Source organism: Rana temporaria, chromosome 7 (assembly GCF_905171775.1).
Source record: "Rana temporaria chromosome 7, aRanTem1.1, whole genome shotgun sequence".
NCBI lineage: Eukaryota > Metazoa > Chordata > Amphibia > Anura > Ranidae > Rana > Rana temporaria.
Genome location: NC_053495.1, coordinates 46,465,926 through 46,489,702, shown reverse-complemented (window position 1 = coordinate 46,489,702; position 23,777 = coordinate 46,465,926). Strand labels below are relative to the sequence as shown.

General features: G+C 40.6%; 1 protein-coding gene across 2 annotated transcripts in view; it reads right to left on the bottom strand.

Moving 5' to 3' along the window:
* The window catches only part of LOC120945270 (protein Wnt-7a), an 88,910-nt gene that overhangs the window by 3,401 nt on the left and 61,732 nt on the right, over nt 1-23,777 (bottom strand). The window lies entirely within an intron of this gene.

The following is a 23,777-nucleotide window of genomic DNA, read 5'->3' as shown; positions in this document are numbered from 1 at the left end:
AAAAAAGTGAGTGTTGCCAATAAATACAGTATATCCCCACAGATTACACACATGAAAACTTAACACCTGTCCTGAGCTTTATATATCTTTCAAACTGTGGTCTAAAGGTGGTAATATATGGGCAGATGCTGGCAAGTGATATGTATCGGGCCAGATGTAGGTCTGTAGAGCCTTGTAGGAAAAACACTGTGTGGACCAACCTCACCATTTTGGACAAAGAGAAACAAGAAAATAACTTGCCTTGACCAACAAATTGTGATAAGTCTACTTAAAAGATTGGCCCCCTAAAGGATGATGATGGGAAATTGGTTACAAAAGATAAACATAAGGCGAAGCCTTAAATGCATTTTTCCCCTCGGTTTTCACAAAGGAAACAGGGGGCTATAGTAACCAAGAATGTAATGTTAATAACACGTCACAGAATGTACCCTCATGGCTAACAGAAGACAGTATCAGAAATAGACTTGAAAAACTTAACATAAACAAGTCACCAGATGGCTTACACTTGAGGGTCCTTAAGGAACTCAGTCAGGTGAAAGCTATACCATTGCTCCTAATTTTTATGAACTGGAATGGTGTCGGCTGATTGAATAAAGGCCAACGTGGTACCAATATTTACAAACAGGCCGAGATATATCCTTGGAAACTACAGGCCAGCCAGCCTAACATTAATAGTATGTAAGCTAATGGAAGGGATGATAAGGGACTATATCCACAATTTTAGTAATAAAAACAATATCATTAGTGGTAATCAGCATGTATTCATGAAGAATCATTCTTGCAAAACCAATCTATTAACGTTCTATGAAGAAGTGAGCTGCCATCTAGATAGAGGTAGGCCCTGTAGCTGGATTTTGTAAAGTCATTTGATACAGTTCCCCACAAACATTTAATTTACAAACTGAGGTCTATCGGCATGGACCATATAATAATGGAGTGGGCAACTACATGGCAAATGGGGTTTGATGTTGAAAAATGTAAAGTAATGCATTTGTGTACGAGTGCAAGTTACTCGCTAGGGGGAAAACCTCTGGGGGAATCTAGGATGGAAAAGGACCTGGTGGTCCTAGTAGATGACAGGCTCAGCAATGGCATGCAATGCCAAACTGCTGCAAGCAAAGCTAACAGAATATGGCATGCATTAAAAGGGGTTCAGAGATAAAACAATAATTCTCCCATTCTACAAGACTCTGGTCCGGCCGCATCTTGAGTATGCCATCCAGTTCTGAGCACCAGTCCTCAAGGAGGATGTGCTGGAACTGGAGAGAGTCCAGAGAAGAGCAACAAAGATAATTAAGGGACTGGAGGATCTCATCTATGAGGAATGACTACAAGCATTGAACTTATTCTCTCTGGAGAGGAGACGCTTGAGAGGAGATATGATAGCGATGTACAAACACCATACTGGTCACCCTAGCATAGGGAAATTTTGTGATAGGGAATTTAAAAAGACATGCGGCCATTCACTAAAATTGAAAGAGAAACGGTTTAACCTCAAACTGCGTAGAGGGTATTTTACTGTCAGAGCGGTTAGGTTGTGGAATTCTCTTCCACAAGCAGTGGTATCAGCAGGGATAGTCGATAGCTTCAAAAAACTATTAGTTGGGCACCTTAACAATCACAACATACAGGGGATATACAATGTACTAGTGACATAAACACACAAATACTTACACACCACAGGATGGACTGGTGTCTTTTTTCATCCATACCAACTATGTACATAAACATTATATTGGAAATTGTATTTTACTGCTATATTTAACTAGGGACAATTCTTTTTTTTTTTTTATATATAAAAAAAAAAACTAGGGACAATTCTTCTGTTTCAAGGTCAGGACACTGAACCAAGATAGGAAGACCTGCACCCAACATATGTCCTTAATAAAACTTGGCTTTTATTGGCACAACCGGTAAATTTACAACAAAAACAGCCTTTTTCATAGCATCTCAAGGTCAGCACACCAGAAAGAATCACTACAGTCCCATTCAAACCAGTCTGATCCATTATGTTGTGATTACTAACGCACATTAACATTGGTTGTACTGCTCTTTAAAGTGTGTGCTGTTAATGCTCCACAATCAAGTCTGCAAAATAAAGTCAAATGTAGCACTGGATTTTTTGTACCAAGGGTACCATTCAAAACATATGCCACCTTAACGCACTGCATCATGGCAAGTGCACTGTGGTAACATGTTAAAAATTAAGTGTTAATGCAGTGCATTAGTCTGAATGGGTCTAAATCCACTCGTCTTCTCCTATGGTGTCAATCCCTCGCTGACTACATCAGTTAAATCTAGCTCCATCATTACTCTCTCATTAGTGCTGGAGATTATGCAAACTTTCATTGGGCAAGGAAGTGATTTCCATTATATAAAGTCTCAGTTGCTGGCTAGTTATCACCATTGGCAAACCAGATGATATCTAACCAGGTATCACGCACATATGCCGGCATATAATTTGGTGCTTGCAAGCAAATCATACGCTCACAATAATAATATTTACTAAACATCCACATTGTGCGTAAGTCCTGCATGCCTACAATAATAATTTTTCCCAAAAACGTACTTTGGTGTTCAATGATCATAGCAAACTAGGACATATGCACTGAACATAATTTGCTACATAGGTTCAGAGATCTTTATGTTTATGTGCACATTCACCCTCATGCTAGCTTGCCATGCAAGTGTGATATAGTACTTTTCCCTGCTCTTGTTCATTTACTTTATTTAATAAGCCCCACTGTTTTCCAACTCCTGAGTGTGCATAACAGTGTAAAAGACCAGAGCTTCGTAGTTGTTTTCACTCCTCCAAAACAAATTGACTAATAAAAACATGACATAGATATTGCAGTTTGTCACTAACATTAACGCAGCAGTTCTGTTTTCCCCCCCATGTATCCATCTTTTTTTAATGTGTTTATCCTCCGAGCAGATCTGTTGATTTGTTTAGTTTCTTAAACAGGGTGATAAAGCTGTTAATTACCAGCGTTGTCACCCGGTGGACAGGGTGACCTTATTTAGTTTGATTTTGGAATTAATGGAGCTTCCCAATCAAAAAACATATTTATTGTTAGAATTTAGAAAAATTGTTAAAAGCACCCCGCTAGAGGCCGAAAAGCACCGCTAAAATGAGCAGCGCTTTATCGCTAACGCTCAGACGGCCCCAGTGTGAAAGGAGTCATAAAGAAAGTGGAAGTGTCTGCCTGCCTTTAGGAGTAGTTGACTCTTGCAGAGTATCTCACTAAAACTGAAATTCCTATTGCAGGGAATGTATCTTACTGCAGACTTTTGGTAAAATCAGGGAGCACATCAATCAAGAATGGAATTACATTTCTGGGGAAGTTCTGTACAAAAACTGTTTACATAACCCCTCCAAGTTGTCATATTGGATTACAGTGGCTGCAGACTGAAAAGGAAAGGTAATTCTTAATAACATTAAATTACAATATAGCTTGTGTATGAATTGTATATGCTGTATTTTTTATTTGCCATATTTTTCCATAGGATAGAAGAAGATCCTGGACTGCCGCACTCCTTAAAACAATGACTTTATTGTACAAATGAAATCCAAAAAACAACCAAAGCAATGCCGTTAAGATAAAGTGAACAACATTTCCAACATTTCCTGTTGTTTACTTCATTTTGACTGCATCGCTTTGGTTGTTTTTTGGATTTTATTTGTACAATAAAGACATCATTTCAAGAAATGCGGCAGTCCAGGATCCTTTTCTATCCAATGCACCTGTGCATAGCCAGCACCCTTTTGGTTTAGTGGGACGGAAGCAAAGCCAAGGGATCAGCAGTTTTTAGAGCGGTATCATCTCTTGCATATTTTTCCATAGTTATCCTTTAAAGTAATCCTGACACTCAATAATTCTTGATAGGAAAACTCCTTCTCCTGAGATTTACCGTTCCATTTCTGGGGCCTTTGGGAATGCCTAGTATGTCTAGGTATATGGGAACATATGACCTTCTCCTCTTCCTCCGGTGATGCTGGACTTAGCACCTGGGCAGCCAATTACCAGGTCTGAGCACTATAATGTGGGCAGAGGGAAAGTTTGTAAGATCTGTAAAAGATCTGTTTCAATCCATTAATGAGTTTACATAGGTCCTTCTACTAAAAATCCCTGGCAACTGGACAGTCCTGCAAGGGAGCATGGGGAAGGTAAGAACCAACGCATCATCAAATGGCAGATTTAGGCAGACCATACATGGTCGAAATTTAGGAATAAAAAAATAAAAAAATGTGTGCGTTTTGTGATCCGATGGTGTTACCATTGATTTTAAAATTTGACCAACTAAACCTTCAATTTCACTTCATGTTCCTACAGAAAATACTTTTCGTATCTGGAAATCTTCTTTTCTTTCCGGGAATTTTCTTTTCTTGCACATGCGTATTTCTTTTTCAATTACATTTCTCGCACGATTCTACCATCATTGATTAGAAAATCTTTTGTTTTTCAAAAAATTTCCAACATGTCCAATTATTAAAATTCAATGGCCACACGAAATTCGGCTGTTGCTGCAGCCCACTAATGGTGCCAAATACGAACGAAAATTCTTAGATACGATTTTCGAAAGAAAATTCTTTCAAATTTCGATCCATGCCTTACTTTAAAGGAACCAACAGCACTATACATTGCTATAGTAACTGTCAACTGTGTGCATGTACAGTGACAGTTAGGAGACAAGCCGTTCTGATGGAGTGAGTGGAAGTATGGTCACATGTTTTACAGATCAAATAAAAAAAGAGCAAGTTTGACTTACCTATAAATTCCATATCTTGGAGTACAGTACAGGACACAGGCAACTTGATCATATGATACGACGGGTAATAGGCTTGTATCATCTGAAGATATACGTCTATAACTCATGGTATATGAATAAGATGCTTACGTCTTGTACTGTATGATTAAGATAGAATGCTTGTGATATACAGACCGAATTGTTGGAAATTCTTATTAGGTTCTAATTATATTTTTTACTAACAAAAGAGAAAATGGGGAGTATAAATAAACAGGAAGTTCACACATAAAAAAAATTATGAAAAAAACTCAAGGTACACTCACTTTAAAATGTGCAATGTCTATTCAGTTAAACAAACATGCAACTCTTGCAAATTGTGTCCCTGTTTTATTCTACTTAGCTTGGTTTTAATGTTATTTTTAGGATCAATGTAACTGTATAAAATAATAGAGAACAAAGGGGAAGCAAATCTTAGTGCTGCTCAGCCAAAATTTAGCTAAGTACCCAGATGAGCTGCGAATTTAAACTGTCAATATATTGTCTATCCATCCATGTGTTCCTAATACGCCTCTTCCAAAAAGCATCAATTTCCTAGCCACGTATTTCATTAGCAGCCAAGCTACAGACAATGGCTATGCTCTAAAGGGAATAAACAGTTTGATTGGAAAAAGCTGAGTGTGCTGCTAAAGTGGATCAACAAGCGAAAGAGGCCACTGTTCATGGAGCCCCTTTGCGGTATCACACAATATGCCAGCTGAGTCAGGAGCTTGGTGAGCTCAGAGCGTTCTGGGTCTCACATACCTGGCATGGTACCACGGTACAGATTCGGTATCCCTCCTAAACCGATAACGAAGGAAATGTACTCAGTACAGCTTTACTTACTGTATTTATTCACAGAAACAAAACAGTTTATATATATATATATATATATATATATATATATATATATATATATATATATATAAAACGCTGTAGTATTGTTTGCCATTGTTCATCAGAAACCTTTTCTGCTAGAAACATGGCGGCTGCCATTGCTAATTTTTCATTCTGCAAATGCTAGTTGCCTGTCTTCAAAGAAGAATTCCAGGCATGGTATATTATATATATATATATATATATATATATATATATATATATATATATATATATATATATATATATATATATATTATTTTTTGGGGCTATGGAAATTAACTATTAATTCCTTGATTAATCGTACATTTTTGGATCGATCAAAATTGATCGGTACTCACCTCTCGCCGACTTCCGGGTCTTCAGGGAGTTCCGTCGGAGATCCGGTGACGTCACGGACACCGGCGGGGCTTGCCGTGTCCATCTGAAGGGCTCCTTTGCTGTGCCTTCATATCTGCATGCCGGCAGGACCTTACTATCTGCCACACGCAAGGGCTGTTACACTTCTTTCTATCACTTCCCTCTATCAACCTGGGATTCTACAGCCATCCACTGGGAGTTGTGATAGTTCCCTTCACGGGACATCTAAATGCCGACGGACTGATGTTAACCCCTCCTCATCTGGATTCAGCAGTGGTATCATTGTACACATTTTTATACCAGTATCATACTTAGCTACATGTTTTTATGACTGCTTTTGCTACCATTTGGTATTACTCGCACCACTTTTACAGTTTATGTAGCTACATCGATTTATCTCCAGTGCAATGTTTATTTTTTTACCTACTTGAAGACTATAAAAGTTGTAATGCTATTCCCATTGAGCGCTGCCTTTGTGTGTTTTTTGTATCCTGCTATCCATTTTTCCAGTGGTTGGTAGCTGCACTGGGAATCAACCTGCAAGGAGATCAGCTAAAAGTAGTTGGATCTGTATGTGTGTTATAATTAATGGAAATTAGTCGATTAATTATATATATATATATATATATATATATATATATATATATATATATATATATATATATAGTTACATTGGTCCAGCATGGTCCATTGTAGCTATGTATATACCAAACCTGGGTGATGTCCCTGAAAGCTGAAAAATCAATTAAATAGACACTGCTACTTCTGTGATATCCAATAGCTTTCTGGGTCATGTGCTGAGTAGCTGGGCTGATGCATTGTGAACATTCAGGGAATGTTTGCACTTTGTAAATAAATGCAAAGTGTTCTCTGATTGGACAAGGTGGAGAGTATGACATCACTGCCCTGCCTCTCATCTAATTGTAAAATGCTTTGCCTTAATTTAGAAAATGCAAAGTAATCTCTGAACGGTGTGTGTTCTGAGGCTGGGTTCACACTGTGTGCGGCGCAGCTTGCAGCAGGGAGTTTGATGCCTCCCATTTCACTATTTCAGGTCTGAATTAGGTGCAATTTGTTGGCTAAATTTGGAACTGAAACGGGGGCCAAAGACGCACAGGACTCTTCTGCTTTATGCTCTGTGGCCGCCCCAGAGATGTGTGAACCAGCTTTAGTGACAGTCTCCTATCATGCGAATTGTACGCGGGGAAACCCTGCATTCATTTTGCAATAGTGTGAGCCCAGCCTGAGCTGCCAACAACCTGTGTTCACAATGTATCAGGCCGACTGCTGAGACCCAGGAGCAAGTCTAGATCACTGAAATAGCTGTGTCTACTTCAGTGGTTTCCAGCTTCCAGGGGGTATATACACCATGTATGGTATAGGCTCCATGCACACTGAAGCTGATAAACTGCAGTTTATTGGCGTTTTGGGCTTTTTTTTTTAAAAGCCCATGAACTGAACTCTATGTTAGCCTATGTACCCATGTGTTTTTTAGTGTTAATGAGCTTTGGAGTTTATTGGCTTTTTTCTGAACGCCCAAAATTTCCGTTCAAAGTGCCATTTTCCGGCGGGAGAAAATGCAAAATGCAGAAAAACACTCAAAAACGCCTGTGCCAGCATTTTTTATCCATTGAAAAAAAATGAAAAAAAAAGCTAAAAAACGCTACACTGAAAAACGCTAATAAATGCTATTGCAAAAATGCAAAAAAACTTTGAAAGGCTCCCTGCAAAGCTACTGGTGTTTTTTTTTATAGCTTTTTTTTTAGCTTCTGTGTGCATGGAGCCATAAAGTTACATTGGTTCAAGCTGGAATGTAAACATATACCATGCCTAGAATTTATTTTTAATGCTGACCTTACTATTATAGAGCCATTTATTCCAAACTGCCTACAGGTGTTTCTGGCTATTTGGCCATCATCACAGCAGGTATGTATGGAAACCATGGCTTCTATGGAGTAGGGCTTGGGACCCAAGAATAACCCTACAGGTTATGTTTATCAGGGATTAAAGCAATTACATTTTGGAATGACGCATGTGAAATCCTTCTGGTTTTTACAAGGCCTTATGCCGTGTACACACGATCGGAAATTCCGACAACAAAACCGTGGATTTTTTTCCAACGGAATTTCGGCTCAAACTTGTGTTGCATACACACGGTCACACCAAATTTCACCCGTCAAGAACGCGGTGTTGTACAACACTACAACGAGCAGAGAAAAATTATGCTCAATGATTCCGAGCCTGCACCAAAAATTAAGCTCAATGATTCCGAGCCTGCACCAAATTTCTTCAGAGCATGCGTGTTTTTTTTGCGCGTCGGAATTACATACAGAGAATCGGAATTTCCTCCAAGAACTTTTCTTGTCAGAAAAATTGAGAACCAGCTCTCAAATTTTTCTTGGCGGAAATTTCCGATGGAGCCTACACAGGATGGGAATTTCCGACCAAATGCTCACAACGGACTTTTCTTGTCAGAATTTCCGATCGTGTGTACGCAGCATTACTGTGCTATAAGTTACAGTACAAAATGTACTGAAGACTATGTTTTGCAAAGCATCCTAAGTTCCACAAACAGTAAATATGATAAACAGCTAAAGTTTCTGATTTCTGAAGGTCAAAAAAGAATAGCTCTAATTTCTTATCTTCCAGTAAATAACTTTCTTATCTTTCAATCAGTAGATTCCCATCAATTACACATGGAGAGTGTTGTGTTCATTGAGTGTTATTAAGGTGAATTTAGATATTCTGAGTCAGAAGATAATAATCTCCCTATATTACTCATTATAGTAAAATGTTCCAGACATCTAAATAGCCTTATAACAAAAAAAATAAATGTGTTACCTTTATCAAATTCTATTACTCCATTTTTAAAAGATGCACAATAAAAAAAAACATAACAAATGTATAGAATACAAGATCCACTAGCACTTTTTTCATGTACAGTATAATGTCAGGCCTTGCACTTACACTAGAAATACAGGTACCACAGAGTTTCTGGACATCCAACACTATCCAGAAAACACCAGAATGTGGCCACTTTAAAACTAACGCCAATTAAAATGTTTTCATTTCGGTTAGGATAAAGTAGGGAAGAGTTATAACATCTGTCAGTTTTTTTTTTTTTGTGACCCCACTGGGGACAATCCTGTCCATTTGACACCAGGGCAAGAAACGACATGACAGGAGTGGTTGTGAGCAGGACAGGAAGGCAAAGACCTATTTTAAAGCACAGTCAGCAGTTCTAACAGTTTCCTACTCTGTTCCCATTGGGGAGATCCAATTATTTCCGGGGCTGGCAGAAATCAAAAGGACAGTTCCTCAATAGCAGGGATGGACTGGCCATTGGGACTACAGGGAGTTTCCCGGTGGGCTGATGGCTCAGTGGGCCAGCTTCAGTGACAGCGGACTGCCGCTCCCTCCGCTCCTCTGTCTCTCCCTTCCTGCAGAGCTCACCTCCTCTACCTCCCTGCAGAGCTCACCTGGGGGGAACAGAGAAGCAGGGGGGACAACAGAGGAGCATGGGGGAGGGGACAGACAGCTGACTCAACAGCTATGGCCTGGGAGTTTCTCACTTCTGCCTAATCTTGTGCCGTAAGGGGGGGCACCGAACTGATTCTTTGCCCCGGGTGAAATAATGTCTAGCTTTCCCACTGGTACTGCCTATAAGAGTACCAGTACCGGCTGTTCTACTCTAATAAAGTAGAATGGCTAGTGGCTAGTGAAGGGGGACACATGCTCTAACCCTTTCTTGCTCTATCTGCAAAAAAAATAAAAGTTTGGCTTGTGTTATACTTTAACTTATTGCCAAATTATATGTCAAGTGCAGTAAGATAGGTGCCTGTGTGAATTAAACCTTAGAACAAAGTGGTATTTTATGTATTGAGAAAGATTCGCTTGACTACTCCTTTTAGTCTATGCTGAATATACACAGTGTTCCACAAGTTTGGATTCACGTGCACCGAATTATGAGAAAACATAATTTTGAGCCCTATGAATTGCAGCTGGCCCAGGACACAGACAGGTATATGGAATGTTCTGAGTGGTTCTTACAACAGCAGAAATTAAAGTCACACTAAACGATATTCTAATTCTTCAGAAATAATTCATACACGGATGCTAAATTTGTATCCAGTTGGCTACTGTGTATACAAATATTGTTTCTTTCTTTTCCTTTTTTTAACTATATCACCAACTTTATTTTCACTGCAATTGTATTGGTATGGGGCACTGATGGCTTTGTATTCGTTAATACTGTTATGCCACGTACACACGATCAGAAATTCCGACAGCAAATGTTCGTTGTGAGCTTTTTGACGGAAATTCCGACCATGTGTATGCTCCATCGGACATTTGCTGTCGGAAGAGATAATATTTTTGAACTTTTCCTTACATGTAGGTTACAAGGCAGGGTCCAGTTGAAATACCTTCTAGATCTCCAGAACTAGCACCACTCAACTTTATCTTTGGGGTCTTCTGAGAATAGGTAGTCTATAGGTGTCTGCCCAGAACAATTGGAATAAAGGAGTATTATCTATAAAGCAACATATGTTCTGCTACAGAAATACATGTCCATTGTTCATGTATTCAGCGTGAAGTGTTGCGAAGTCCAAGACCATCAATTTAGGCATTAACTAGCAAAACCTGTAAATACTTTCTTTGCCTATGAATCCAGACTTTTGGGACAGCCTGTATATGATAAATGTATCCTCCAGATGAAAACAGGGAATTTTTGGAGTAACTTAAACAGTCTGATAAACTACCCTCTTTAGTCTTTTCAACTATGCAACAAACAACTCAGCCTAGAGCACCGAGCAGGATCATACTTGCTTACATTCATATCATAGTATTTTGTGCTTGTCATAGATGTCTCAAGAGTCACAAATCTTTCAGAATGACAAGCACTTCAGTATGTCGATTCCTAACAGAAAGTCAGGCGTGAACAAAGGCTGTTAGGAATTCAATGAAGTTGTTGTAAAATGTGAAATTTGAAATTAAAAGTTTTTTTCTCTCTTTTAAGTAGAATTACCATTCTTTAAATTGCCAATTTCAGAAAAAAATAAAACACTCAACAAAAGAAGACTATTTATACTTACTCTACGTTTGTATTGTCAATCCTTGCTCTTTTAAAGAGAAAATGCAAAAAGAATCTTTAGCATCTGACACACTTCCATATATGTGGCAGGTCTGGTTCTCGAATGCAACGCTACAGTTCCACCTGCCAGCTGCCATGTCACTAGTGCCTCCTGGCTGGTGGAATCGCAGTGCACAGTGGGGGCTCAGGTATCTGATATACCCGAATATATTGTATGCTAAAGATTATGCAAGCAGCTTTGTTCTGCAAGGGTGGGAAGATTCATGGGACATGTGTCAGGGCAGGAAAGTTTAAATAATCTTCTTTTCAAGGGTTCTTTTTTTATATTTAAAATTGATAGCAGGGTCAGAATAACCACTTGCTGACCACCAAACATACAAAAGCTTCCAGCCTGCAAATGAGTATAACAAGCTCATGGCTGCGTGCGGCTTATGGCGGACGCACACAATTTTTAAAAAAGTCCAGCCTGCGCTCGTTTGGCTGGGCTTCTCCTAAGGGTCACTCTTTCTACTGACGTCACTGGAATTTCTACTGACGTCACTGGAATCAGTCCAGGCACTGGATCCACCAGGTGCCTGGACTGATGGCAGTCCCAGCCTCTCAGTGAGCATCTGACACACTTCCATATATGTGGCAGGTCTGGTTCTCGACTGCAACGCTACGGTTCCACCTGCCAGCTGCCATGTCACTAGTGCCTCCTGGCTGGTGGAATCGCAGTGCACAGTGGGGCTCAGGTATCTGATATACCCGAATATATTGTATGCTAAAGATTATGCAAGCAGCTTTGTTCTGCAAGGGTGGGAAGATTCATGGGACATGTGTCAGGGCAGGAAAGCTTTGTGAGCGTCAACTATTTTCAGTTTCAGTTTTCTAGACAACTGCTTAGAAGAACCCATGGTGCTGATTGTTGGGGAAAGGTCAGATGAGTCTGTGCATTTAAAACCTTTGAGATTGACATCACCTGGTCTTCCCAGATGATGATTGAGAACAATCCATGACACTGGTAGGTCTCAGCTTTGCAAAGGGGGCAGGGCATGCTATAAATTCTGCAGGGTGCCCAAACTTTTGCAGATGCCATTTTTTTGTTTTCTGTAATCTGTAAATGATGGAAATAAAATCTAACTTTTTTGACATATTATAAGAATGTCTTATCTGTAATTTGATGCCTTTTGGAGATTTTTCCATCTTTCCTTGGCTTCGTTATGCACATTAATACAAATTTTTACCTGGGGTGCCCAAACTTTCGATCCCCACTGTAGACTCTGCGCCCTGGGGAACCCTGAGTTGGCGATCTAAAAGGGCTCACTACCACAGACATTTGACAATACCACTTTAAATATGAAAGAATAAATATGGAAAATTAAATAGTGTATATGCTTGCACCTCAAACCTTATGATCACCCACTGTAGTTATACCCTAGAAATAAAACATTCCAGTCTCAGAGAGATAAAAGAAGGCAGTGGGAATGGTCATGTTCGCCTGAAAAGTAGTAGAAAGAACTTTTTTATGCCCTGTACACACGATCGGAGTTTCTGTCGGATTAAACTCTGTTCAAGCTGTCTTGCATACACAGACACACCAAATTCCGACCGTAAAAAACGCAGTGACTTACAACACTAAGACGAGCCTAGAAAAATGAAGTTCAATACATCGGAGCATGCGTCAAATTGTTTCCGAGCATGCGTGATTTTTCTCCGTCGGAGTTCCATACAGACGAAAAAAGATCGAAAAAGTCAGATACACGGTCGGAATATCCAATGAAAAAATTCCATCTGACTTTTTCCATCGGAAATTCCGATCGTGTGTACAAGGCATTAGAAGTAAATAGCTACAGATGAGGCCTCTAAGGCTTTTAAGGTTTTCCAGAACAGTTCAACAAGTAACATTAAAGTGTCTAGCACCCAACGTCATAGGAAAGAACAGAATATGTAGAACTGGAATTCCATATTTGCCTTTCACCAAAGTGTTCACATAATGATAGAGGAATGCTACAGGTCTTTGCTCCAAAAACCACCATCAACACGCAAAGAAAACAAAACTTTTTTATTAAGCCCAATAAAAAATTGCTTTTCATTTTAGGAAACTATAAGTCTAGTCTTGTTCTTTAGTTCTACGATTTAGCACCTGTAGGGAGAAAAACACTTGCACAATAAATTTTTGAATGTATAGGAAGAAGCAGTGCGTGGAGCTATATTTGTTCCTACTGCAACGGGGAGGTGATGACAACATCCGGTAGCTGGAGAATGACTTAGAACAGCATTGGGGGATATGTCAGTAAAATACTTTTCTGCTCATTCCTATTGCTATTCACACCCTCTGAACCTTCTAGTCACTTGTCTGTCACATTGATCCTTGTCTTTAGTACATTCTGGGTCACTAAACTGGAACAAGTACAGTATGTAAATCGGGAGCACTGACTTCACTCTCTGCATACGCTCCAGAGAAAAAAAGCATATACTATGTATACGTTTTTTATTTTATTTTTTTAAACCGATTGTATTTTAAGTTTATTGGCCTTCCGAACCACCTGCTGATAAACTAACTCACTATCTTTACTTTCATGTAAAACAGATGACAGTGTTGCCCCCAGTGCACAAAGCAAGCATTCAGCTTTTTAATCCCAGTAACTGAAGGAATGAAATAAAATTAGGTCAATCACTAAGATCTTCTAAGATAAACTGGACAAGATAAAATAGCCTTAATGTAAAATTTATTTTCCGGATTTCAACTTTTGTTCTCTATGATTCCCATTCATAATTCAAGACATTAATGTCTTGTTATCTATTGCATTTGAAAAGATACAGAACTTGTGTGTCAAGTTTGACTTTCCTATATAATACAGCGTAAGTGTTCCACGATAGTCGTAATCTCCCCTAGTGATCTCTTAAAAGAGAAACAACATATTGTGTAAGCTTAGGAGTGTCAGTAATTTGTCAGATGCAGGGCATGTTCATCCACATTACATTTGTGGGGGAGTGTAGGGAAATGTGTGAACAAGATAGTGTTTTCGGATTGCTTTGCTAGGTAACCTTAACTGTTTACAATTTGCTGTCTAAGCGAGTAGGATCACTGTATATGTAAAATAAATATTCATTTCAGGGTCAGGGAACAAAGTTAAAATATAACTCTGGCAAGGATTAACGTGTATGTCAAGCTAAAAATAAGATTTTTGTACTTACTGTAAAATCTTTTTCTTAAAGTCCATTAAGAGACACAAGAGTGTTAAAAATTCCTGAACAGTCGGGACATCCAGAAGCAGTCCAACTGAGGGGAATGGAATAGCCCACATTTAGAACCATCAATTTGGAAATTATACTTCAAAGAGTATCGGAAGGAATCAGCACCTGAACAAAAACTTGATGAAGAAAGGCCCACCAACTTGTGCGGTAACAGAAAGAGGGCACCAAGGTTTAATCTGATATTAAAGACCAGGACAGTTGAAGACCAGGACAATACTACTAAGGGAAAACAGGCTACCTGAAGGAGCAATGAATAGAAACTGGCCAATAGAGGACCAACCAGACACAAATCCTAAAACAGGTGGAATGCACACCACCTGAATGTGAGAAAACTAGACCAACGACTAATTTGGCCAACAAAAAAAAGATATAGTTACTGGGCCAAGTCCCAGAGAAAAAAAGACAGTGCACATCCAATAGTAAAGAAACCTTTTGGATAATTGCAGGAAGGCTAAGGCTAGCAAACCTAACCCTTGAGCTCAGGGAAAGGAATCTTGAACAGACAAAACAGGTCAAGGGAAAAGACTAACCAATCAACAACTGTAGGTTCACCTATTAATAAAAATAAATAAAAGTTAACTAACATCCTATACACTCCCCTTCCCCCTAGTCCCCGCTGCACTTACCTTTGTGGTTGTCAGTGCCCACGCAGCCGGTGTAGCTGCCTGGGGATTTGAAACCCCTGCTTTTCTTCCATATCTTTCTGTAAGTCTTCCATGATGGATTAGAGCTATTCTGATTTGTCAAAACATTTACATGGTGGTGCTGACCAATCAGACAGATAATCATCCATGAAGGTAAGTGAAAGGGTGAACTAAGCATTTAAGTTGACTGCATTTAAAACCTTTAACTTCAAGGAGAAGGAGGTTCAACATAAGAAAGGATGTTACTAGATAAACAGCTAATTTCCTAATGTGTGAGCTTTCACAGCATTAAATGCAAATAGAAAAAAGGGAAAGAACCCCTAATCTGGGAAAAAATTAAAGGATACCAACATTAAATCCTTCTTAACTGCCTCAAAACCAGCATGTGACATCCCCTTTCTTTCTATGCCATGTTTCAGTGCTGTGATAGTTTGACTAACAATTACTTGATTGTGCAACGTGTTACCCAAATTAATTGCATATCCTTTTTGGTGGTATTTAATAACTACAGCTTTTTTTTTATTACATCAAGAAAAAGTTTGAAAAAGCTCCATGACACCCCAAAGTGTTCTTATTTTTTTCCACAATATTTTTGATATTAAGAAACCCTGCTGTTATTGAGGTAGTTAAGGTGCGCTTAGGCTGTAAAAGTAAACCACGAATGCAAGTCTTCCTTTATTAGTGCAAGAAAGCTCCCTAAAGGATGAAATTTCATCACACTAAAACGGAATTGTTTAATATCAGGGTTAACACCAAAACAATTTAACCCCCCCAAAACAATGCCACAATTATTGGTGATTCACAGATCTCCTGCATTGAGGCAGGTGTACATTGTCACCAATATCTTTTGAAATGACATTGTCAAGGGCAAGTCCAAAGAGACACCATCCCTTAAAGGGCAAGTGAACCAGATATTCCTTAGGAAAGTCCCCAGTTACGTAAACCTAAATTATTCCCATATGAAACGAAGTTGCTTATAAAAGGCCATCACAGCTGAAGCACAGACATTTGTTTCAAAGTTCCAGGACACAGGGCTGATGTTTTTCTGGAGGGGTATTCTTTAAGGAATATGATCCAGTGGATGTGGTTTAAAAAATTCAAGTCACCCACAATAGAAAAGGGAGGGTTACTACAATTGATTCGAACTGAGAACTAAGTAAGGAAAGGTAAGAACACCATTAACCTGTTCAATGATATACTGTACTTGTCAGGTAGATGACTGGAATGTCTGCAACGGACAGAGACCATTTAGCAATCAATTCCCTTTCAAAGAGAAAAGTTTTTTTCATATTGTCAGAAGATGCCCACGATTCCATAGGTTGTTTATAGTCCTAGTAAAGGAATGATTTAATCAGGTTAGAGTCAGATGGAACTTTCGTTGTCCTTTCAGAAATAGGACTCACAAAGTATTAGGGGCCTCACGCACACATGGGATGGAGGCCAAGTAGGGTCAGAATAAAACTGTGCTGTGAATGATGCCAGAGCACAATTACAGCTTCTGTGAGCAGATTCAAATTCAAAGTGGATATAAGCGGTCTTATGGATACGCGGAAGGTCTCAGCTTCATGAAGCAGAGCTATAGATGTCTTCAATGAGGATGACCTTATACCAATTGGATCACGGTTACAGATATTAGTTCCTTCTGTAGATACCGAGAAAGGTCATCCTTTACAACAGATATGTCTTCTGTGAGTCCTTAAAAAAACATGTTGCACTGCATAGTGGAAAACAACTAGGGCCAAAGTGAAGAAAGCCCTCCCATAATCACAAACACAAGCAACTAATAAGGGTTGCAATGTGCTGATAAGGGTCATGGGTGGCCAGAATTTATCAAAATTACTGTAGGTGAACAGTGGAACAAGACCAGAGACTGGATGATCCACAAGGTACTTCTGAAGAAAGAGTAACAGAAGGAAAGTGCTTTCTCTAGGCAGAATGGCAGGAAAGAGAGCTTGGAGCATGCATATGCCGAGAGACACTCCACTAGTTCTTTCATCGTCTACCATAACCACCCAACGGTAACGACTGCGAGGAAGCTAATAGTGTTTAAAGCTGACCAGCATTAGTCGTTATGTGAGTCCTTAGAGGCTGGGTTACACCAGAAGCTGTGCCATGGCCCTTGACCTGGGGAGCACTTCTGTGTGTCCTTGAAAAAACATATTCCACTTAATAGTGGAAAACAACTAGGGCCAAAGTAAGGTAAGCCCTCCCATAATCAAAAACTCAAGCATTATGATAAGGTTTGCAAGGTGCTGATAAGGGTCACCAGGGGCGTCGGGAGGGGGGCTGGACCCTGAATGGGTCCCCAAAAAGCCCAGAGTCTCGTATTTCTCATGTAGAAATATTAGCCCTGAGTGTAAACATCCAGTGATTGGTGGGCAAGCCGGGGTTGTGCGGCAGCAGTGAGAGTGGAGCTGTCAATTCTAAGCACTGATGTCGGGGGGGCCCGCCCATCCCCAACATCAGTGCTTAGATTTGACAGCTCCACTCTCACTGCGGCCACACGCCCCGATACCCATATGCAGGGTCCTTTCGTCTAGTACATAGAAAACTGCCTGTATACACTGTGACTGCTGGCTGGGGAGGAAGGTAGCGGGACCCATTGCAACTACTGCATGTGCACAATTCCAGTACAGGCTGCAAAGTATCACTGCTGGACGGGGTGCATGGCGAGTGGATTACATGTGCAAAGTGACAACAGTGAACCTGTTGAACATCCTGCCTGGGTGTCCTCTTCTCTCCCATTGTAACTCCTTCTTCCCCCACCGCCGCTTTCATCCTTACAAAAAGCAGGTAGAAGACAGAATGACTGAGTAGAAGGTGGGAGCTGTCCAACTTTTCAAGTCAAGAAGCCTGTGATTTGTTGCTAGGGGTGGTCCTAGCAACCAATTGTCTGTTACATGGAAAGTTGAACAGCTCGTGCCTTCTGCTCAGACATGCCGCATCCTCTCTCTTCTCCCTGCTGTATAAGGTAAGGGAGGGGGCATTGACATAAAGGGAACTGTGTTTGTTGCAAAGAAAGAAGATGGCTGTAAAGGGGACCAGGATACCAGAAAGGAGGGGACTGTGAAAGTAAGTGGGCGTCAGGGGGGGGGGATCAGTGTATGTGTCAGGGGGATATCAGTGTATGTGTCGGGGGGATCAGTGTATGTGTCAGGGGGGACCAGTGTATGTGTCAGGGGGGATCAGTGTATGTGTCAGGGGGATCAGTGTATGTGTCAGGGGGATCAGTGTATGTGTCAGGGGGACAGTGTATGTGTCAGCGGGGGATCAGTGTATGTGTCAGGGGGGGTCAGTGTATGTGTCAGGGGGATCAGTGTATGTGTCAGGGGGATCAGTGTATGTGTCAGGGTGGATCAGTGTATGTGCCAGGGGGGATCAGTGTATGTGTCAGGGGGATCAGTGTATGTGTCAGGGGGATCAGTGTATGTTTTAGGGGGGATCGGTGTATGTGTCAGGGGGATCAGTGTATGTGTCGGGGGGATCAGTGTGGGTGTCAGGGGGGATCAGTGTGGGTGTCAGGGGGGATCAGTGTGGGTGTCAGGGGGGATCAGTGTGGGTGTCAGGGGGGATCAGTGTATGTGTCAGGGGGTCAGTGTATGTGTCAGGGGGGGTCAGTGTATGTGTCAGAGGGATCAGTGTATGTGTCAGGGGGGATCAGTGTGGGTGTCAGGGGGATCAGTAGTGTAGGGGTCTGGTAGGTCAGTTTAGTGGTCAGCATGAATGGGCACTGGTGAGCCAGGCAGCAACCAGCAAGTGAGCCTAACACCCGCCACCACCACCGGCCTTGGACTTCAGACTGAAACACCTGGTCTTTTTCACACCTAAAAAACGCCCCTGAGGGTCACAGGTGGCCAGAAGTGATCAAATCACTGTAAGTGAACAGCGAAACAAGACCGGAGACTGGATGATTCACGAGTTACGTCAGTGCTAGTACTATCAGTGCTAGTTCTCTCTGCGTCAACCATAGAGGCTGGGTCACACCATGGCTCTTGACCTGGGGAGCACTCTGTGGCTAACACACAAATGTCTAGAAAGCGCCACAATGAAGACCCTGGTGCTTAAAGGTAAAATTCCAGGCTACACCCATTATCTTCCAGTCCAACGGGATACAGGCATGGCTGTGTAAATTGATCCTGATAGTTGCTGCAAACAAAATAGTTTAAGCAGCATTTTTTATTAAAGTCAAAAAAGAGCTAAAAAGCATGGCAGTTGTTAAACAGGAGCTGGCTTAAAAAAAAATGTTGCCAGTGTACCAAACTTCTGTGGGTGGCAGTAAAACCTGACAGTTCAAGGATTTCCAACACTCCTGTGTCTCCATAAGACAATAAAGTTTTTTTATTGCATGATTTTGGACAGAGAGGGGAAGGATTAGAACTCCTGTCTGTTTTTTACGCCTATCTGCAGCTCCATTAGAGATATTTACTTTAACTTCCTATTCTGCTGACAACATTTTACCTGACATGTAATGGGAACTCTGTAATGTAACACAAAAAAATTCTTTGTTTTAGTAGAATACAAAAAGTCAGAATCGGTCAGATTGTTATTGTTCTAGGGTGGTAGGGGGGAGAGGCTAGATTATTTTGTTTTTCAGAACATGTGGCAGTTTTTCAGCAGCAAAAAGAGGACAGGGCAGCCCTGCAGTGAAGATTTCTATTAAAAAAAAAAAATATGAGAATTTACAATTCCTTTAAACTTCAGTGACCCCCACAGAACCACATTAGAAATCAAATCTTTTTTTTTTTTTTTAAGTCTAAATGCTAACTGTGCTAAGAGTGCTAACTCCTGCTTACTAAGGTGTCCTTTGTTGATCTTTATGAGGCCACCACCTTCCAATGGGCTGACTTCATCGTGACAGGCTCCTAAATGCAATAAATAGAGAAGCACAATAAGATTGGGATTCTCTTCCTGCCTTGAGAGTGAAGGCAGCCCTTTTTGGCCAAACAACTCTGCAATAGAAGATGAAATATTAGCCTCTTTCTGCTGCCATTGTTAAAACCTTGACTGCATTCTTCAGGAAATGCTACGTCTGACCCACAGATAAAGACAACTCCCAAATTCTAAATCATATGTGCAGTGAGAGAAAAAGAAAAAAAACTTAAATCTAATTTACAACACCGATGATCCTGCCTATTATACATTTTTAATTATCACAGCTAGTATATCCAAAATGTACAAAACGATGCATTTGTGTGTATGTATGTATATATACACTGCTCAAAAAAATTAAAGGAACACTTTTGAACCAGAACTCCTGGGATATTGATCTGGTCAGTTAAGTAGCAGGGGGAGGTGAGCATACAGAGGGGGTTGTTAATCAGTTTCAGCTGCTTTGCTGTTAATTGAAATTAACAACAGGTGCACTAGATGGGCAACAATGAGACGACCTCCAAAAAGGAATGGTTTTTCAGGTGGAGGTGTCTTTTTCCTTACTCATCTTTTCTGACTGTTTTTCACTAGTTTTGCATTTGGCTAGGGTCAGTGTCACTTCTGGTAGCACAAGGCGATACTTTGACCCTATAAAGGTTGCACAGGCAGTCCAACTCCTCCAGGATGGCACATCAATACGTGTCATTGCCAGAAGGTTTGCCGTGACTCCCAGCAGTCTCAAGAGCATGGAGGAGATTTCAGGAGACAGGCAGTTACTCTAGGAGAGCTGGACAGAGCTGTAGAAGGTCCCTAACCCAGCAGCAGGACCAGTATCTGCTCCTTTGTGCAAGGAGGAACAGGATGAGCACTGCCAGAGCCCTACAAAATGACATCCAGCAGGCCACTGGTGTGAATGTCTCTGACCAAACAGACTTCATGGGGGTGGCCTGGGGGCCCAACGTCCTCTAGTGTGCTCTGTGCTCACTGCCAGACACTGTGGAGCTCGATTGGCATTTTCCATTGAACACCAGAATTTGCGGGTCCACCACTGGCGCCCCAAAGCTTTTCACAGATGAGAGCAGGTTCACCCTGAGCATATGTGACAGATGTGAAAGGGTCTCGAGAAGCCGCGGAGAACTATGAGTGAGTGAGTAAGTGAGTGAGTAACTTGTATAGCGCTACAAATGCGAACTGAATCACCTCAAGGCTGCCTGTAACATCGTTCAGCATGACTGGTTTGGTAGTGGGTCAGTGATGGTCTGGAGAGGCATATCCATGGAGGGACGCACAGACTGCCATTAGGTATCGGGGTGAAATCCTTGGACCCATTGTCAGACCCTACGCTGGTGCAGTGGGTCCTGGGTTCCTCCTGGTGTACGACAATGCCTGGCCTCATGTGGCGAGAGCATGCAGTCAGTTCCTGTAGGATGAAGAAATTGATACCATTGAATGACCCCCACGCTCACCTGACCTAAATCCTAAAGAAAACCTCTGGGACATTATGTTTTTTCGTCCATCCGGTGCCGCCAGGTTGCACCTCAGTCTGTTCAGGAGCTCAGTGATGCTCTGGTCTAGATATGGGAGGAAATACCACAGGACACTATCCATCATCTCATTAGGAACATGCCCTGATGTTGTTAGGCATGCATACAAGCACTTGGGGGCCATACAAACTACTGAGGACCATTATGAGTTGCAATGAAATTTCAGCAAAATGGACTAGCTTGCTGCATAATTTTGTCACTTTGATTTTCTGATTTTTGGGGTGTCTTTGAATTCAGCCCTCTGTAGGTGAATCATTTTCATTTCCATCAAATGATGTGCCATTCTTTCATTCCTAACACATTACCCAGTCCATATCAGTATAGATATCCAGCATGAGATTTTTGCCCATTGAGATCTGGTTTTCAAAGTGTTCCTTTAATTTTTTTGAGCAGTATATATATATATATATATATATATATATATATATATATATATATATAAAAAATATTAACAGGCTTTCGGGGTATGTCCCTTTCTTCAAGATCCCAGCAGTACCCCTGCTGGGATCTTTCTGGGACCTTAAAGAAGGGGACATACCCCGTAAGCTTGTCCTGAAGTGTTTGTGCAAATATAAAAAGTATCACGGACAGTACTTAATAAGCTTTAAGAAAATCCCTGTTGATCTTGGCAGAAATCTTGTGAGCTAATAACTCCCTGTGCTTGCTGCCAGGTTGTTCTCATCTATCTCCGAAGACTACAGAACCATGTTCCCTTGTTATACATGTTCCCTTGTGTTATGGGATGGAATTTTATATTCCTATCTTGTTTCTGTAGTTCTAATACAGAAGGATGAGTTAGTGTACGAATCCTAGGACCCGAAATGTGTAACTGGCAGACTCACCAGATGAAAAAAAAACATGAAAATAAAACGAATGCAGTCACCACGTCTAGGGACTGGTAAGCTGCAGTACAGTAGTACCTTGGATTACCGGCATAATCCGTTCCAGAAGAATGCTTGTAATCCAAAGCACTTGTATATCAAAGCGAGTTTTCCCAAGGGGAATCAATGAAAAATCTGATAATTTGTTCCAGTGTCACTGCCAGTGTATGCAGTACCGCATGTGACGCTCTGAAACACTCGGGAACAGAGTGTTTCCGAGAGTCTTCGAGTGTATCTCAGTGTCACCGGCGCCCCTGCACCTCTGGCCAAATGCGGTACTGCATACTCCAGAGGCTTGAATCCTGCTTGTATTGCGAGACAATGCTGGCAAACCGAGTCAGGTTTTTTTTTTTAAAGCAGCTTGTATCACAAAACGCTCGTAAATTGCGTTACTCACAATCTGAGGTTTTACTGTATATGACATATTTGCTATTGTGTTTATCTATACATTATTATTCACATGTAATAACACCATAGATTGTTTATCCAGGGAAGTATCCTATTGTCTTAAGAAATCATTTTTTTTTCCTTTGGCAGAAAATTGGAAGGTTTTTTTTTTTTTCCTCTTGATCAACTTACAGATTTACAGTTGTAAAAACAAAGCTTTTTAATTGTTATACTTTTGTCTCTTGGTTGAACAAACTGGATATTTGTCATTTTTCAACCCGTGACTTGTATGTCCTTGCACTGCTTTACTGTATAACCCTGGAAGTATCTATGCAATCTCCTTCTTTCAAAAATGTGCTATATACTGCTCATAAGGCCTACTGAGACACTTTCCCTTACTATATGCATTAATTGCATGCTTAAAGAACTAATTACACCATAAAATGAGTCCTTTCCTTCTCTATTTGTCAGTTTCATTAGATAAATACACTGGCCCAGGGGTAAATTCCCTTTTGGGTTCTTGGCTTCTCTTCCACTGCCTGTTAAACTTACCTCCTGAAGGCATCAATTGCTGCCAACATTTTAATTAAATTTCCATGGAAACTTAAGCTGGATGGCACACTTATCTACATATCATGCAGGACACTGAATGCATAGAAGAGACAATGCAGCTATAGTAATAGGATTACAGCTGAACAAAGGAATTCTCTTAGAAGGGTCAGGCCCAGCTAATTTTTATAATGTTCAAAATTCAATGAAAATTCTTTACCATAATGGCTATAAGTGAATACATGATCGTGGCACAGTTGGCCTCATTTTATACAACTTGCATGAGTTTGGCGTAAGTGGATATTATTTTTTGGATGGTCTGTGCTGTGAACAATTTCAGATATCTGTTATTGCATTAGCCCTGCAATGTAAATGATTGTCTGTTCAACAGTTTTTGATACCAAATATCAGCTTAGAACGATTTTTCTTCAAGCTGGGAAATCATTTCCTCTGATTCTACCAACAATAGAGTGGACTGGCGTGTGCAGGCTTATATTTAAAAAAATCTTACTTTTTTATATCTCAGAGTGATAGTTTTTATCTGGAGTGT